At 48.3% G+C, this 17,814-nt stretch overlaps 1 protein-coding gene across 2 annotated transcripts in view; it reads right to left on the minus strand.

Annotated features, from left to right (window-relative positions):
- The window catches only part of LOC140395019 (3',5'-cyclic-AMP phosphodiesterase 4C-like), a 762,139-nt gene extending 747,421 nt beyond the window's left edge, over positions 1 to 14,718 (minus strand). The window contains exon 1 of one of the 2 annotated variants that reach the window (XM_072482334.1): positions 14,481 to 14,718. The gene's annotated coding sequence lies outside the window, so the exon portion shown is untranslated. The remainder of the gene's footprint in view (positions 1 to 14,480) is intronic. The other variant, XM_072482336.1, reaches the window with a different exon arrangement.
- Positions 14,719 to 17,814: the final 3,096 nt, after the last annotated feature.

Consider the following 17,814-nt stretch of genomic DNA (forward strand, 5'->3'; position numbering starts at 1 on the left):
CCTGGTAAATCTCCTTTGCACCCTTTCCAATGCTTCCACTTCCTTCCTACAATGAGGTGACCAGAACTGCACACAATACTCCAAATGTGGTCTCACCAGGGTCATGTACAGTTGCAGCATAACCCCACGGCTCTTCAACTCAAGCCCCCTATTAATAAACGCTAACACACTATAAGCCTTCTTCACGGCTCTATCCACTTGAGTGACAACCTTCAGAGATCTGTGGACATGAACCCCAAGATCTCTCTGTTCCTCCACATTCCTCAGAACCCTGCCGTTGACCCTGTAATCCGCATTCACATTTTTTCTACCAAAATGAATCACCTCGCACTTATCAGGGTTAAACTCCATCTGCCATCAGGGTTAAACTCCATCTGCCATTTTTCGGCCCAGCTCTGCATCCTATCAATGTCTCTTTGCAGCCTACAACAGCCCTCCACCTCATCCACTACTCCACCAATCTTGGTCAGCAGCAAATTTACTGACCCACTCTTCAGCCCCCTCCTCCAAGTCATTGATAAAAATGTGCAGGCTAGCTGGATTGACCACGCTAAATTGCCCCTTAATTGGAAAAAAAAAATGAAGTGGGTACACTAAATTTATATAAAAAGAAAAAAAAAAAGTCACTGAGGAACGTGAAGATTTCTAATTACCAGCAATACCACACGGTTCATTCCCAACCTCCAGCCCTACAACCCCCCAGGATTTCCGCGCTCCGCAAATTCTGGCCCCTTGAGATTCTCAATTTTCCTCGCTCCACCTTCGGCTGCCTCAGGTCTGGAGTTCCCTCCCAGTTCTCTCCACCTTTCTCCCCTGACCTTGACCACTCTCCCCTGTTTAGGCCTCAATTTTTATATCTAATTATGCTCCAACCAAGCATTGTGGGATATTTTACTCCATTAATTATGTGACACCAACGCAAATTATTATTCCAATTGTGGAAGTTCAAAACTTTTGGCATGGAATTAGAGTTTTTTCTGGAATCCAGGTACTCTGTTTGACTTTGCAGGTGATTTTGCTGGTTGCAACAGGCTCTTTACCAGGACTGGCCTGGACTCTAACCTGGACTGAAATCAATAATTAATTCAAGTCATTGTCAGGGTGTGTCTCCGGAGGTTGATGGCCCCCATTCCCGCTGCTGTAAACCCAGGGAGGAGGAAAGCGACAGAATCAGGGCCTGTAGCAAGGCTGCAATGATCAAGAAATCGCCCAGATGTGACTTTGTTTCTGGAAGCAGTAACAGCTGATAGAACAGGCCCTTCGGCCCTCGATGTTGTGCCGAGCATGGTCCAAAACCAATCCCACTCCCGGTCATTCTGGTGTGCTCCATGTGCCTATCCAATAACCACTTGGAAGTTCCTAAAGTGTCCGACTCCACTATCACAACAGGCAGTCCATTCCACACTCTCACCACTCTCGGAGTAAAGAACTTACCTCGGACATCCCTCCTAGATCTCCCACCCCAAACCTTATAGTTATGCCCCCTTGTAACAGCTACATCCACCTAAGGAAATAGTCTGAGTGTCCACTCTATCTCTCCCCCTCATCATCTTATAAACCTCTATTAAGTCACCTCTCATCCAAAGAGAAAAGCCCTAGCTCCCTCAGCCTTTCCTCACAAGACCTATCCAGCAAACCAGGCAGCATACTGGTAAATCTCCTTTGCACCCTTTCCAATGCTTACACATCCTTCCTATAACAAATTGGCCCAGTAGGTTCTTAGAACATACAGTAGGAGGAGGCCATTCGGCCCATCGAGTCTGCGCCGACCCACTTAAGCCCTCACTTCCACCCTATCCCCGTGACCCAGTAACCCCACCTAATCTTTTTGGACACTAAGGGCAATTTAGCACGGCCAATCCAACTAACCTGCACATCCTTGGACCGTGGGAGGAAACCGGAGCACCCGGAGGAAATCCACGCAGACACGGGGAGAATGCGTAGCCTCCCCACAATCAGCGACCCAGCGGGGAATCGAACCTGCAACCCTGCCGCTGTGAAGCCACAGTGCTAACCACTTGTGCTATCATGCTGCCCATGCAGTTCATGCACGAAGCAGAGACCTCTGCTTCCCAGAGCTCTGCAACCTCTCATATGCTTCTTTTATTCTTCCTGCCAAATTGGTCAATTCCACAGTTTCCTACATTATACTCTATTTGCTACATCCTTGCCCACTTTTGTAGCCCCCTTATGCCGCTTCAAAACTTACTTTCCCAAGTTTGTGTCTCAAAAATTAATTTTATTGATGAAATGGGAATATATTACAAATGTACTTTTGCATAGCCATAGTGAATGTTTATGAAGCTAATATTTGATGATGATTAATCACAAGCTATGAGACAAACCAACCACATGGTTACAATCTTTATGTTTCTGTCCCCCAATGGAGCAGGACTGTTACAGTCCTGATCTGTGGCAGGAAGTGTGTAATAGTTTGGTAGTCAGAGGTGTCTGGAAAGGAGAGGCAAACAAATGGTTTGTTGCCAAAAGTAAAGTATTTGCAAGTAACTGTCCCAGTCTCAGTCGGGACCACTCTGCAGCTTAGCTCCTCTCTGGGCTGGATTCTAACCGGAATTAACTATCCCGCTGATGGGCCTCCGCCCCTCAGAGGGGAGGTTCGTACTCAGTGAGGCTCATGGGGAGATGAATCGGGTCATCCCCGGTGGATTTTGTGGGGGTTAGACCATCCCTCCCCCCAAACTCCAGAAGACCTTCCGAAGAACTGGAGGACCTCTGCTCCTCTTCACCCATGGCTGGGTCGGGGCGTCTAGTATGTCGGGGAACGCCGTTTTCTCAATGACCGTCTGGGGGGCTACCACCACGGATTCCTGGCCAGGTCGCTGTCGGATGTCTCAGATGCCTGGGCCACCACTTCCGAGTTGGCGTACCACCTCTCGCTACTCGGTGTCAGGGGCCCCTGTGCGTAACACCCCCAGGGTGACACGGCTGGAAGACGGTTCCTCTGCTGGTGCATGACCCAACGTGGTCCCCTGCTCCTGATGTGGTCAAAGTGCTTCCGCAACACCCATTCTCCCATCTGTACCTGGTACAAAATTGGTGTGCCACTGTCCCTGTGATCCATTGGGAACCTCCTGAGGTTTTGGTTGTATACCGCGTCCCCTGGTTTGCAACTCCTGGTCCATGCCCGCCTGCTTTGGCTTCACCTCTGCAGGTCCTGACCCTGTCGTACTTTCCTGCCAATATCGGGGTTAGTGAGGCAGAGGTGGGTCCACGTCTGCCGGCGCTACGCCAGCTGCAACATGCAGCTGAACAAAAACCTTGCCAATCGTGTCTCTACGGACTCCATAGTCTGTTTTTCTTCATTCCTGTCTGAAAGGTCTGTACCGCTCGCTCTGCCAGCCTGTTCTAGGAAGGGTGATATGGAGCAGTGTGGATGTGCCGCTGCACCCCCCCCCCCCCCCCAGAAGGATGACATCTTCCATGCTGAGCTCCTGCATTTTGGTTTCATAGGCCTGTAGTTCTTTGGGTAACTTCCCTTGCTGAGCCCAGTCCTGTATCTGAGCAGTGGAAGATGTCCATAACGTTAAGTGTAGAAATTACTTTATCGGCTCTTGGTGTAGATGGGGTTGTAGGGGTGGGGGGGGGGTCAGCAGTGGGAGGCTGTTCAACGCTTCCGGTTCAGCAATTTGCATGCCTGGGCGATGCTTGAAGGTGTACTCATCCGCTGCTAGCACCAAGGTCCAGCGCTGAATCCGGGTGGACACTATTGGCGGGGTCGCCTTGTCCCGTTTCAAAAGCCCTAGCAATGGTTTGTGGTCGGTCACAATGGTGAATCGGCGCCCGTACCTACACGGATTCAATTTCTTCACCGCTAATTTGAAGGCCAGCCCTTCTTTTTCTATCGGTGTGTAATTACACTACACAGCGGCCAATGTCCTTGACAAATGCTACCAGCTGCTCTCTTCCATTGGCCATGTGGTGGGACAATGCAACTTTGATTATGTAAGGTGAGGTGTCAAACATCACCCAAAGAGGCTTGGGTGGGTCGTAGTGAGTCAATAATCCGGATGCCGTTAGCTGCTGCTTCACCCTGGCAAAAGCTTCCTCCGGAGACTCCCTCTACGCCCATTCTTGGTGCTTCTTCAGCAATGCGTGCAGATGGTTGCTACGCCAGGAATACATTTCCCGTAATAATTTACAAGTCCTAAGAATGGATGTAACTCTGTTGTGTTTTCCGGGGTGGGGGCTTGCCTAATCGCCCGTACCTTCTCCTCTACCGAGTGTAGTCCATCTCGATCCACACGTTAGAAAACACTTACCCATCGAGGCGATCGCCTGTCTTGGAAAACCGGAGAAGGACTTCCTCCAGGTTGCTCAGGTGCTCCTTTTCCATGGCTCCGGTGACCAGGATGATGTCCACACACTGTAGCCCTCTCAGGATGTTCCCATAATGCACTGAAAAATTGCGCAAGCCGATTACACTCGAAACAGCAGCCTCGTGTCTTCATAGAGGCCCCTGTGGGTATTAATCATTACGTAACGCCTGGAATCAGCGTCCAGCTCCAGCAGGAGATAGCCGTGGCTCCTGTCAAGCCTGGAAAAAGAATGACCCTCAAATAACTTTGTGTATGGGTCTTCTATCCGTACCATTGGGTACCTGTCCAGACAGGAGACCTTGTTGATGGCCAACTATAATCTCCGCACAGGTGTATGGTTTTGGCAGGTTTTACTACTGGGACTACTGGCGCTGCCCAATCAGCAAACCGTACCAGCCGGATGATCCAGAGGCCTCCCAGTCGGCTGAATTCATCCTTGACTTTAGCCAGCAGTGCATTGGGGACCAGGTGGGCCCGGGAGTACTTTGGCTGGGCCGCAGGGTCCACATCTATTTTAGCCACAGCTCCCTTAATTTTGCCCAAACCTTCCTGGAGGACTTCCCCAATACTTCGTAAAGTCCTCCGGTGCCCATCCAGAAAATCTGTTGCCAGTCCAACCAGGAGGCATTGTAGCAGCCAGTGCTGGCCCAGCAGCAGTAGTCCAGGGCCCTTCCCTTTTCATAACGACAGCCTAACGGACTGTTGCCCATAGGTTACCAGGGATATCATCGTGTCTGCTATGGCTAGGTGTCCCCCTGTGTTAATGTATGTATAATATAATTATAAATATAAATATATATATATATATATATATAAAATATTTAATTATTTTGCCACACTCAACCCAGAGTTTAATTGAAATTTAGCAAAGTAATCCAGCCCTTAATATTCAAATGTAAATTAGTGAGGAAAATGTGAAATGGAGATTTATATCCTCCATTGGACACAGTGTTACGTGTTTGGAATAAGCTGCCAAGTAGAATGAGAGCCAGTAAGGGTGGTGGATGTAACGAGAGAGCAGAGCTCCTTGTGGGATTGGCTTCAGATATTCAGAGGAAAAAGACTCACAATTGTTTATCGTTCTTCACAATATCAGGACATCCCAAAGCACTTACAGCGAATAAAGCACTCCTGAAGTGTAGTCACCGCTGTAATGTAGGAAAGGCAGCAGCCAAGGTCAGCACAGTAAGATCCCACAGGTAACATTATAAGAATATAAACTAAAATAGGAGCGGTCGTAGGCATCTCGGCCTCAACTCCACTTTCCCGCCCGTTCTCCATAACCCTTCAACCCATTGTTTGGTTACCTGTGTGGTAGGTAACATGTGCTACTCAATCCTTGGTTAGTGAGGAGGTCTTCTGAATCTCGATGAAGAAGATTCAAACTCATCCAGTAGTAACAAAAGGTTTATGGTGTAACTATAATAACAATTGCGTGAGTTCTTTGCTTTAACTTTGATACTAGTGATAAGGTTAACAAGATCTAACTACAGTAACTATACGTAACTCCACTAGCCATCTGAACTAGTCTGCTATTGCCCTGGTCACAGTGCACCCAAGAGAGAGAGAGAGAGAGAGAGAGAGAGAGAGAGAGAGAGACCCAATGTGGTTGCCTTTTATACCCCTGTTGGTTCGGCCCTCTTGTGATCGTGTGGTGCTACTGATTACACATTAACCCCTTGTGTACATGCACATATAGAGATCACTACACCCATTACCAATTAAAAATCTGCCTATCTCCTCCTTAACTTCACCCAATGTCCCGGCACCTACCACTCTCTGGGGCAGTGAATTCCACAGATTCACGATTCTTTGAGAGAAGTAATTTCTCCTCAACTCCATTTTAAATCTGCTGCCCCTTATCCTAAAACTGCGGCCTCTCATTCTGGATTGCCCCACAAGATGAAGGTCCGTTCTACATCTACTTTGTAAATACCTTTTGGCACCTTAAATCTCCTCTCTCCTGTGATAATAGTTAGATAAACGTAGAAATGTAGAAAATAGGAGGCCATTCAGCCCCTCAAACCTGCCCCGCCATTCCGCCCCCCCCCCCATATTCGTTGATCCCTTCCACCCAGAGCCCGGTATCCAACTGCTTCTTGAAAACATAGTCCTCAATTACTTCCTGGTAACAAATGCCACAGGCTCACCACTCTCTCGGTGAGGACATTTCTCCTCGTCTCTTTCCTAAACGGGCGACCCCATATCCTCAGACAGTGACTCCTGGTTCTGGACACCCCCTGCATCTGGAACATTTTTCCTGCACCTACTCGGTCTAGTCCTCTCAGAATTTTATAGGTGATGCGACCATCAATTCACCGAGAGACACGTTGAGAAGTAAACCGTGGTTTTAATCAGCTTACAACTGAGCCTGCCTGTGACTGGTACAACAATGAATGCGGCCCCGCAGGTCAGCTGCCTTTATACTTCCTGTAAGGGGTGGAGCCATGGGCGAGCCTGTATATGCCCCGACATATCCTCCTGTGGGTGGCCCCGACATATCCTCCTGTGGGTGAAGCCGTACAATGGCCCATAGGTGGAGCCCACAGGGTTAAACACATAACGTAACACGATACAGCAGTAACACGATATCACAGTGCACTGGTGAATTAACAGTAGTTCCATTCACCACAATAGGTTTCTATGAGATCCCTCCTCATTGTTCTGAACTCCAGCAAATACAATCCTAACCAACTCAATCTCTTCTCATTAGTCAGTCTCGCTATCCCAGCAGTCAGTCCGGTCAACCTTCGCTGCACTCCCTCTGTAGCAAGAACATCCTTCCTCAGATGAGCAAATCAAAACTGCTCACAGTATTCCAGGTGTGGCCTCACCAAGGCCCTGTTTGATTGCAGCAAGGTACTCTTTCTCCTGCATCTGAATCCTCTCGCTATGAAGGCCAACATTGGGCAGCATGGCGACACAGTGGTTAGCACTGCTGCCTCATGGCGCCAGGGACCCGGGTTCGATTCCGATCTTGGGTGACCGTGTGGAGTTTGCACGCTCTCCCAGTGTTTTAGTGATGCTGGTTGAGGGATAAATATTGGCCCTTGGAAACCAGGGAGAACTGCTCCCCACCCCTTCTTCAAAAATAGCGACCTTGGAATCTTTTAGATCCACCTAAGTGAGCAGACGGGGTGAGGGTGGAGGGGGGTGGGTGGCGTTGTGGTGGGTGGGAGGGGTGCATCGGTTTAACATCTCATCTGAAAGATGGCACTTCCGATAGCGCGGGCAACGGATTGGCATCCTGAATTGTGGGTTGAAGTCGCTAGAGTGGTAATTAAGTGGAGAAGGTTATTTTAAAATTTGATACGTGCTTTGGAACGCTTGTTGCACATTCCTCACACTTTTCCCGTTGGCTGTATCGGAGTAATGGATTACATTTAAAGTGGGAATGTTTAGAGCTACTTCAAGCCATGCACCGCCTGACACTCACTCCTGTAGCAAAATAACAGAGATAAATTTCAAATCTTGGCTGCTGCTCTTGTTCTGACTCGGAGCCTCTGCGTTAGTTTACTCCTCCAGATTCCACTGCACCCTGCCAGAGACTAGCTGGCACTCGATTTCTGTGTCAGAGAGACTAAGATAACAGAGGCCAGGCTTCAAGTTACAATGTTTGTGAATCAATTCAGCACCTCTGATGACGCAAGGCCACTTCTGTGCTGGTCACCGTCAGCAAGGTGCTTTATCTGCCCAGCAGACTGGTCAGCTAGTCGCCTGGACAGTAAGTTTTACAAATGTTCGACAGCAGTTTCTCTTTTGAGAAAGAGACGCGGTTTGGAAATGTCGCAAGGTGCTAGCTGTAAAATTTGAAGTGTTTCAATGCTTGGTCAACACTTGATCAACAGCAAGACACCTCAAGCAGCAGTGAGCTGAATAACTGACTGATCTGCTTTCAGATGTATTTCAAGGACGAATGTTGGCCAGCACATCTGGGAAAACTCCCCTGCTTCCATTTGCAGCCCTCAGATCTTTATTATCCTTCTGAGAAGTCAAAAGGAGCCTCTGGCTGTATACCTTATCCGATATCCTGGCACTCCCCAGCACCCACACTAATTGCCTTACTCAATCCTGAAACCACACTTACTGCTCACAGGAGATCCTAACGAGAGTGTTAAAGTTTGGAGGGGGTCCTCGTATTCCAAAACTGAGTTTGACACATTATATAACCGAAACCCTACCACGGCAGAACCTGTTGCCCCGTCAGCATAGTTGCCGGATGAGGAGGAAATTGGAATTTATGGAATGCAACAAACTCAGGGACAGGGATCCCTCGGAACAAGTCTTATGTCAAACTGCAAGTTTAAGGATTAGGAGCTGGTTTTCATTCATGTGCCACTTTCTGTCCTAAATGATCATATCGATAAAGGCATCTGTTTAAAATTCATCCAAGTTAATCATTCCTACCTGTGAGCAGCCTTCTCACTTTTACTGTGCAATAATTACTCAGCCTTGCCTCGAGTGGCGACAGAGTGAGTTCTGACCTTTCATAAACTCCCCACCCTTCCCAGTTAGATTTAGTCATAACAGTCTGCGTGACTCATGTTGGAAGAAAATTCTGGAAAACTGTTCCTTTCTCCTTTCGGGTTTGTCATTCAATTTCCCCTCTGGAAAGAGGAAGAAGAATAGTAAGAGGCCATTCGGCCCTGTTATGGGCCAGGGTTTAGAGAACCCCAAAGTGTATCATGGCGTTCACCTGACCCACAACTTTTAATAGCCTGTGGAACGGGGAGCACACGGCCCACTCTACAGGTGTGGTACAGCAGAAATAGAAAAGTATTTTTTAAAGCAAAACAGTGTTTATTCTATGAACTCAAGTTAACCTTTTTAAAACATAGTGAACATCGTAGCAACCATCAATTCAAATACAACCTCCAAAGAATACAACACTAAGTAATCCTTTCATAAACTTCCCAAACATCATCCAGAAGACAAAAAAACACCTTTTACCAGAAACACATCAGGTTTACATTCACTACGGAGAACATTTATAATTCTGAATTCACCAAATGATCAAGAGATAGTCATTTCATGGCAGAGAGATCAACAGTACAGCTGCTTTGTCTGGCTTCAGCTCCAACACGGAAAGTGAAACTAAAACACACCCTGCAGCAAACAGCCTAAAACAAAAGTAAAAAGCTGACAGAGAGCCCAGCTCCACCCACTCTCTGACATCACTGCGGTAATAAACACCCATTTCTTAAAGGTACTCTCACTACAGATACTTATATACATACCCATTTATAAACACCCATTTCTTAAAGGTCCTCTCACATGACAGCCCCTCTGGCCTGTTCTGCGAAACTTAGATAATATCTGATCTGCACCTGAACTCTGGCTCCCCAGCTTCCCTCATCCTTAATATCTTTACATAAGAAAAATATATCATCCTTTGAAATTTTCTACCCCCTCCTCCCCCCCGCAACTTCTCGCCCACACAATCCCTCCCGCCGCCCCTCCATCTCCAGAGGAAACCGTTTCTCTCTATCAACTCAATTAATTCTTTGTTATTCGGTTTGTGAAATTGAACCCGAGGAGGGGCGATGAAGAGAAGCCGGCGGTTCCCAAGAAGGGCGAGAAGAAAATTCTGAAAAAGGTGCCAGCCAAGGGCAGCAAGAAGGAGGCGGCGATCCAGGAAGGAGAGTTACCCCATCGACATCTACAAAGCAATGACGCTGGCCATGAGCTCATTCGTCAATGACACCTTCGAGCACATCGCGGGGTAGGCTTCCCGCCCAGACCCATCGCAACAAGCGGCACACCATCATCCCGGGAGATCCAGCCCGCCATGTGCCTGCTGCTGCCCAGGGAACTGGCCAAACTCACCGTGTCGGAGGGAACAAAGGTGGTGGCCACGTACACCAGCAAGTAAAACTGTACCCTGTTCTGAAAAACTAACCACCTTCATCTGCTGTCAATAGATGTCACCCTTCTAAGCACACAAAGTCTGGAATGTTGGACGAGTAGATGATTCTAGCAAGAGGACAATGGCTCCAAAGGTGGACACTAGCCAAATGTGGGACACATCCAGGGAATCCTCCTGCCGTAGTGGACTCCTGCTCGATCACCTTAGAAAAGATTGGGATCTTACCGGTTATCATTCCATGTTTAGCAATAAAATCTAGTTGTAGGGATAGTGTTCCTGACAGTAAAAGTAACTGGTGCAACATTGCATCAAATCCTCAACAAGGGGAAGGATCCTGAAGAAGAATTAACTCAATTAACCAATCTCCCCGCCAATCATTCTGCTGTTATCACTGGCTCCATTAAGTCAGCATCACAAAACCCACACCTCGGATTTGTACAGTGCCTTTATCACAGGATAACATCCCAAGGTGCTCCTCCACAAAGATAGTTATTAAACTAAACCTGAGACTGAGTCACAGAAGGAGATGCTTGAACAGATGACCAATAGCTCGGTCAAAGAGGTAGGTTTAAAGGAGTGCGTGAAAGAAGGAAAGACAAGTTGGGAGGAGAAGAGGTTTAAGGAGGGGATTCCCGAGTTTAGGGCCGAGAGAGCTGAAGGCACGGCCGCCAACGGTGGAGCGAAGGGAATCGGGGATCTGCGAGAAGCCAGAATTCAAGGAGTGCAGGGAGCAGCACGGTGGTGCAGTGGTTAGCACTGCTGTCTCACGGCACCGAGGTCCCAGGTTCTATCCCGACCCTGGGTCACTGTCCGTGTGGAGTTTGCACATTCTCCTCGTGTCTGCGTGGGTTTCACCCCCACAACCCAAAGATGTGCAGGGTAGGTGGATTGGCCACACTAAATTGCCTCTTTATTGGAAAAAAATGAATTTGGTACTCTAAATCTATTTTTAAAAAGAAAAAAAAAGAATTGAAGGAGTGCAAAGGGCATGGTCCTCCATATGGTTGGAGGAATCATAGAATCCCTGAAGTGCAGAAGGAGGCCATTCGGCCCATCGAGTCCGACCGACACTCTGAAAGAGCACACTACCCAGGCCCACTCCCCCGCCCTAACTCCTTAACCATGTAAACCCACCTAACCTTTAGATACTAAGGGGGCACTTTAGCAAGGCCAACCCACCTAACCTGCACATCTTTGGACTTGTGGGAGGAAACCGGAGCACCCGGAGGAAACCCACGCAGACACGGGGAGAACGTGCAAACTCCAGACAGTCACCCAAGGCCGGAATCGAACCCGGGACCCTGACGCTGTGAGGCAACAGTGCTCGATGCTGTGCCACCCGAGGTACAAGATCGTTATGGGAGAGACGATGGAGGGATTTGATCTCCCCAGGAAGAGGAGGCAGCATTTCTCGACTATTTATTGCTTTTGTTGATGCGATCTGATTTCCTTCCCCTTAGCCATTATCTGCTGTAGAAAAGCTGACTCAGCATCTGGCTCCTCCCACACTCTCCCGACTCTGATGCACAACAGGAAACCGCAAAGTGAACATGCCAAAAAGAAACAGGTCACTGGTCATTAGGCAGCTGAGTTGTGCCCAGTGGCTCAAGGTAATAAAGGAACTTACCAACGCGGGACTAATCCACACACACCAGGACCCGTCTCTTCCTCTCTTTGTGCCCACTTTACATTACAATCTGCAAGATCTGGGAAAAGCATTAGTGGAACGTACTGTACGAGGGCAGTCTCTCTCCCTTTCATGCCCTTGAGGCACGGACCCTTGCTGACAAACAGGTCCAGCAGGCAGCCTCTCCCATCTCATCGAAGTGTCCATTCTCCAACTGGACAATGAATGCCCGCAAGCTATTCGACTGTGGTAGGCTTCGCAGTCAAGACCAATTTTACTATCCTGTGATATCCGTAGACCATAGAATTTACAGTTCAGAAGGAGGCCATTCAGCCCATCGAGTCTGCACCGGCCCTTGGAAAGAGCACCCTACTTGAGCCCCATGCCTCCACAATATCCCCCTAACCCAGTAACCCCACCTAACCTTTTTGGACACGAAGGGCAATTTAGAATGGCCCATCCACCTAACCTGCACATCTTTGGACTGTGGGAGGAAACCGGAGCACCCGGAGGAAACCCACAGCAGACACGGGGAGAACGTGCAGACTCTGCACAGACAGTCACCCAAGCCGTCAATCGAACCTGGGGCTGTGAAGCAGCTGTGCTAACCACACTGCTACCATGCTCAAAAGTGAGGTATATCCACATCTGCAATGACTTTCCAGTCGGACACCACTGGACCGAGTATAGGAGACTGGGGCTAATTGTATCACCCACCAATGGGTCAGTGAACACAGCATGGAGACGAGACCGGAATGATGCCCAAGTCTCGAATGACCACATTGGGAAGTACATCCACCCTCCCTGAGACACTGAAGTCAACAACGTCATGAAGGGAAAAATAGATCAACTAAACAGAACAAGGGAAATGTCTTTTTTAAAGAAGTGCATCTATTAGACATTTAGGACTGAATTTTTCCAGCCCTTCCCAACAACAGGATCGTCCAGTCCTGCCGAAGTTGACCCTCGCCACGGGTTCCCCAGCAGCGGGACGGGTGAGGGAAGCATATTGCCATTGAATTCGACAGGATCGGATGCTCCTGTCGGCAGCTAATGGCGTCTGCGTCCAGGGGTTCTGGAAAACGCAGGGTTTTACGGAAAATTCCAGCTTCAATCAATCCAAGGTTCTCTTATTGGGCATCTTATCTTCCGCCATTTGTAAAAGTGAGGTCATCCATAGCTCAGCTGCCTGAGTCCTTACTCGCACAAAAGCTCATTCACCCACCTCCCCCCTGTGCTCACAGACCTCCATTGTCTCCCGATCAAGCAATGTCCTGATCTTAAAATTCTCATCCTGGTTCTCAAATCCCTCCATGGCCTCACCTCCCTGTCCTTCAATCTCTTCCAATCACATCGCCCTCAGAGTTATCCGCGCTCCACTGATTCGCTTGAACATCCCAGATTAATTGTCTTCCCACTGGTGACCGTACCTCAGCAGCTCAGACCCGAAGCTCATGTTTCCGCCCTTTGGCCTCTCCACCTCCTGTGGCTCTCCTTTAAGACACCGACCACTTTAACCAAGCTTTTGATCATTTGCCCTAATGTCTGTATTTGAAGCTCAGTGTCATATTTTCCTCTATAATACTCCTGTAAAGCATCTTGGGATGCTTAAGTATGTTAAAAGTACAATGAATACAATTTGTTGTTGTTAACTGAAGTTGAGTAGAGGAAAAAAATATCTTTATTAGTGTCACAAGTGGGCTTACATTAACGCTGCAATGAAGTTACTGTGAAAATCCCCTAGTCGCCACACTCCGGCACCTGTTCGAGTACACAGAGGGAGAATTCAGAATGTCCAATTCACCTAACAGTATGTCTTTCGGGGCTTGTAGGATGAAACCGGAGCACCCGGAGGAAACCCACACAGACACGGGGAGAACATGCAGACTCCGCACAGACAGTGACCCAAGCCAGGAATCGAACCTGGGACCCTGGCACTGTGAAACAACAGTGCTAACCACTATGCTACCGTGCCACCATAATATAGTTTGGAGTTTACAACAAGAGTAAAGACCATTCAGACCAGCTGGTTCAAAGGCTGCCTTCCTCCCCTCTAATCCCTCCCTTCACCGTATTCTTCTATTCCTTTCTCCCTCGTGTTTATCCAGCTACCCCTTAAATGTATCTATTATTCACCTCAACCACTTCCTATGGACGCGAGTTCCACATTCTCACCACTCTCTGGGTAAAGAGGTTTCTCCTGAATTCCCGATTGGATTTATTAGCAGTTATCCTATACCTATTACCCTGAGTTCAGGTCTTCACCCCCCCCCCCACCCACCCACCCACCCCCACCCCCCACACACACTCCCCCTCAACAAGTGGAAAGATCTTCAGCAAATCGCCCGATATCTTTAAGAACTTTAAAGGTCTCTATCATGTCACTCCTTAACCTTTCACGAGAAGCAACAGCCTCTTCAATATTCCCTGTTAGTTATAACCTCTCTGGTATCATCCATCTCCAATAACTTTTTACCCTTCTTGTATTATGGAAACCAGATTTGGTAGCTCTTAATTGTCGTCTCACCGAGAAATTAGCTTCAGTAAATTGCTACGCAATCAGAGACAGCAGCATATCACTTAACCTTTGCTGGCAGCACGAGAGCTTGCGAGTTACAAAGCTTTTGATAAGTTAATGATATTTTCCTACCAGCCTGGTCAGTCCGCCCGACAGAAGAGTTCACGGCTGAGGCACCAAACACCTTCTGAGTGGGAAATGTCCTGTGTTTCCTTTCCCAGTTTCAGCCTTCACTGTGACTCGCGCTGAAATTGAATTTGCTACAATGAGGATCAGCTGGTTCCTGTCTGCTGACAGCCACTGTGCCCTTGTCTTAGCTTGCAGTTCGCCAGATTTTGCAGGGTTGACATCCAGCACTCCTCCTCCCCCAGACCTGACAGGTTTTAATGTGTGTGAAATGTAATGCTGATCGGTAAATAATCCGAAAGCGCTGGTAATCAAACATTGCCAGCAGCGTCGGATTAACCCTTTCTGAGACAAACTGGGCAAAATATCTTCAACCGAAAGGCAGGAAATGGTTGAGAAAGGTTCAGACTAGTTCATAAACTGGAAATAACTTATGCTGTAGCAGACCCTACACCCCAGCACACACAGGTCCCAAGAGCCGGATAGTAAATCTTTTCTTGTCCTTCATGGGTTGTGGGTGTCGTTGCCCAGGCTGGCATTTATTGCCCGTCCCTAATTGCCCTTGAGAAGGTGGCAGTGAGCTGCCTCCTTGAACCCCTGCAGTCCGTGTGGTGTAGGTACACCCACTGTGCTGTTAGGAAGGAAGTTCCAGGATTTTGACACTAGCGACCGATACAAGTCAGGATGGTGAGTGTCTTGGAAGGGAACTTCCAGCTGGTGGTGTTTCCATGTATCTGCTGCCCTTGTCCATCTAGATTGTAGCGGTGGTGGGTTTGGGAGGTGGAAATTTGCTAAGATTCATTGAGGGCAGCAACCTGAGTACATTGCCCGCAAGCGCAATTAGAGATGGACAATGAGTGCCTTGCTAGCATTGCCCACAAGTTTCGGGACTTGCTGAAGGCCCACTTGGAAAAGGCAATGTAGGTGGCACGGTTGTATAAAGAAAAAAAAGGCTTGCCTTTATAAAGCACCATTCACCACCTCGGGATGTCTCAATTGCCTCACAGCCAATGAAAAACATTCAGAAGTGTAGCCACTATTGTAGTGTAGGAAATGCAGCAGCCAGTTTGTGCACAGCAAGCTCCCACCATAAAAACTTTTTAAAATTCTTTCGTAGGGTTTGGGCATCACTGGCTAAACCAGCATCTCTTTTTGGAAAATAATTTATTAAAGCATTTATAATTTTAACAATTTTAAACATCAATTTTCAACAAGAACAAAACAATATAACCAACACACACCCAGTAACAAACCCCAGCCAACATGGCTTACACAGACAGTGCCAACTTCCCCACCCTGCTAACAGTTTAATTTTTCTCAAAGAAGTCGATGAACAGCTGCCACCTCCGGGAGGCAAACCCCTACAGCGATCCCCTCAAGGCAAATTAAATTTTCTCGAGGGGTTTCCTCCCGGTGCTCCGGTTTCCTCACACAAGTCTCGAGTCTGAGAAACCCCACCATGTCACCAACCCATACCCCCGGCTTCAGGGGTTCCGAGTCCCTCCAACCTAGTAAGATCCGTCTCCGGGCCACCAAGGAGGCAAACGCCAGGACGTCGGCCTCTCTCACCCCCTGGGCTCCCGGGTCTTCCGACACACCAATGATCGGCACTTGGCACCACCCTCACCGTTAAAACTTCTGACATGACGTCAGCAAACCCCTGCCAGAAACCCCTCAGCCTCGGACATGCCCAAAATATATGGGCATGGTGTGGTAGTACCAGGTATTGCGGTACCTGAGAGGCTGATGACCATTGGTTAGACCCTGGAGTCTACCATTGGCTGTATTGCGTGGGGTATAAGAGATGGTGCCCCTGAAGGTGGGGTATAAGAGATGGAGCCGTCCCAGCAGCCTTCACTTCCTGTATCGAAGCTGCTGGGGAAAAGGTTCTAGTAGATTAAAGCCTTCAGTTATGGAATCACTTCGTCTTGAGTGTAATTGATTGCGCATCACATGGTTCACAGGACCCCCCCACAAAGCACCTTCACCTATCCCCCACCCCCTCGAAGAATCTGCTCATATGGGCCACAGGCATGTGTGTCCTGTGGACCACCTTAAATTGTATCAGGCTGAGCCTGGCACACGACGAGGATACATTGACTCGCCTCAGGACCTCCTCCCATAACCCGGCCATCAACTCCCCACCCAACTCTTCTTCCCACTTTCTCCTCACCTCCCCTATCGCGGCTCCCTCCCACTCCATCAGTTTCCCCTCTCCAATCATGTTCTCAACACCACCTTATCCTGTAGCCCCTGGGGAGGCAGGTGCGGGAAGGTCGAAACCTGCCTCCACACAAAATCCCTCACTTGCAGATACCGGAACCCATTCCCATCTGGCAATTCAAATTCCTCCTCCAGCTCCTCCAATCTCGGGAAGCTCTCAACAATAAAAAGATCTCCAAATCTCTCGATCCCCGCCCGCTGCCACCTCCGGAACCTCCCATCCAGCTCCCCCCCGGAGCGAACTGGTGATTACCACATGTTATGGGCCAGGGTTTAGAGAACCCCAAAGTGTATCATGGAGTTCACCTGACCCACAACTTTTAATAGATTGTGGTGTGGGGAGCACACGGCGCACTCTACAGGTGTGGTACAGCAGAAATGGAAAAGTATTTTTTAAAGCAAAACAACGTTTATTCTATGAACTCAAGTTAACCTTTTTAAAACATACAGTGAACATCTTAGCAACCATTAATTCAAATACAACCCCCAAAGAATACAACACTAAGTAATCCTTTAAGCTTTCCTTTTAACATCCATACACTTAAAACACCTTTTACTAGAGCACATCAGGTTAAAGTCACTACTGTTATTAGTTTTAAATCACCAGGATCGATTTACAGTCTTTAGATTACAGAGAGAGATTCATACACCTTCTGGCTGTGACTGCAGCTATCCAGCTCTGAAAACGAAACTAAAACACACCCTGCAGCAAACAGCCTAAAACGGAAGTTAAAAGCTGACAGACAGCCCAGCTCCACCCACTCTCTGACATCACTGCAGTAGTAAACAACCATTTCTTAAAGGTACTCTCACTACAGATATTTATATACACACCCGTTTATAAACACCCATTTCTTAAAGGTATTCTCACATGACACACATTTCGTTCCCCACACCCTCAGGGCTGCCACTACTACCGCGCTTGTGGAGTACGGCGAGAACGGCAGAGGTGCCGTTAACAGTGCCCCCAAACTCGTGTCTTTATATGAGGCCGTCTCCAACTGCTCCCACACCAACCCATCCCCCACTCCCCACTTCCTGACCATCGCGATATTCGCCACCCAATAATAATTTATAAAATTCGGAAGAGCCAGCCACATCCCTATGAGAAGGTGCT

The sequence above is a fragment of the Scyliorhinus torazame genome, chromosome 18 (assembly GCF_047496885.1).
Source record: "Scyliorhinus torazame isolate Kashiwa2021f chromosome 18, sScyTor2.1, whole genome shotgun sequence".
Taxonomy (NCBI): domain Eukaryota; kingdom Metazoa; phylum Chordata; class Chondrichthyes; order Carcharhiniformes; family Scyliorhinidae; genus Scyliorhinus; species Scyliorhinus torazame.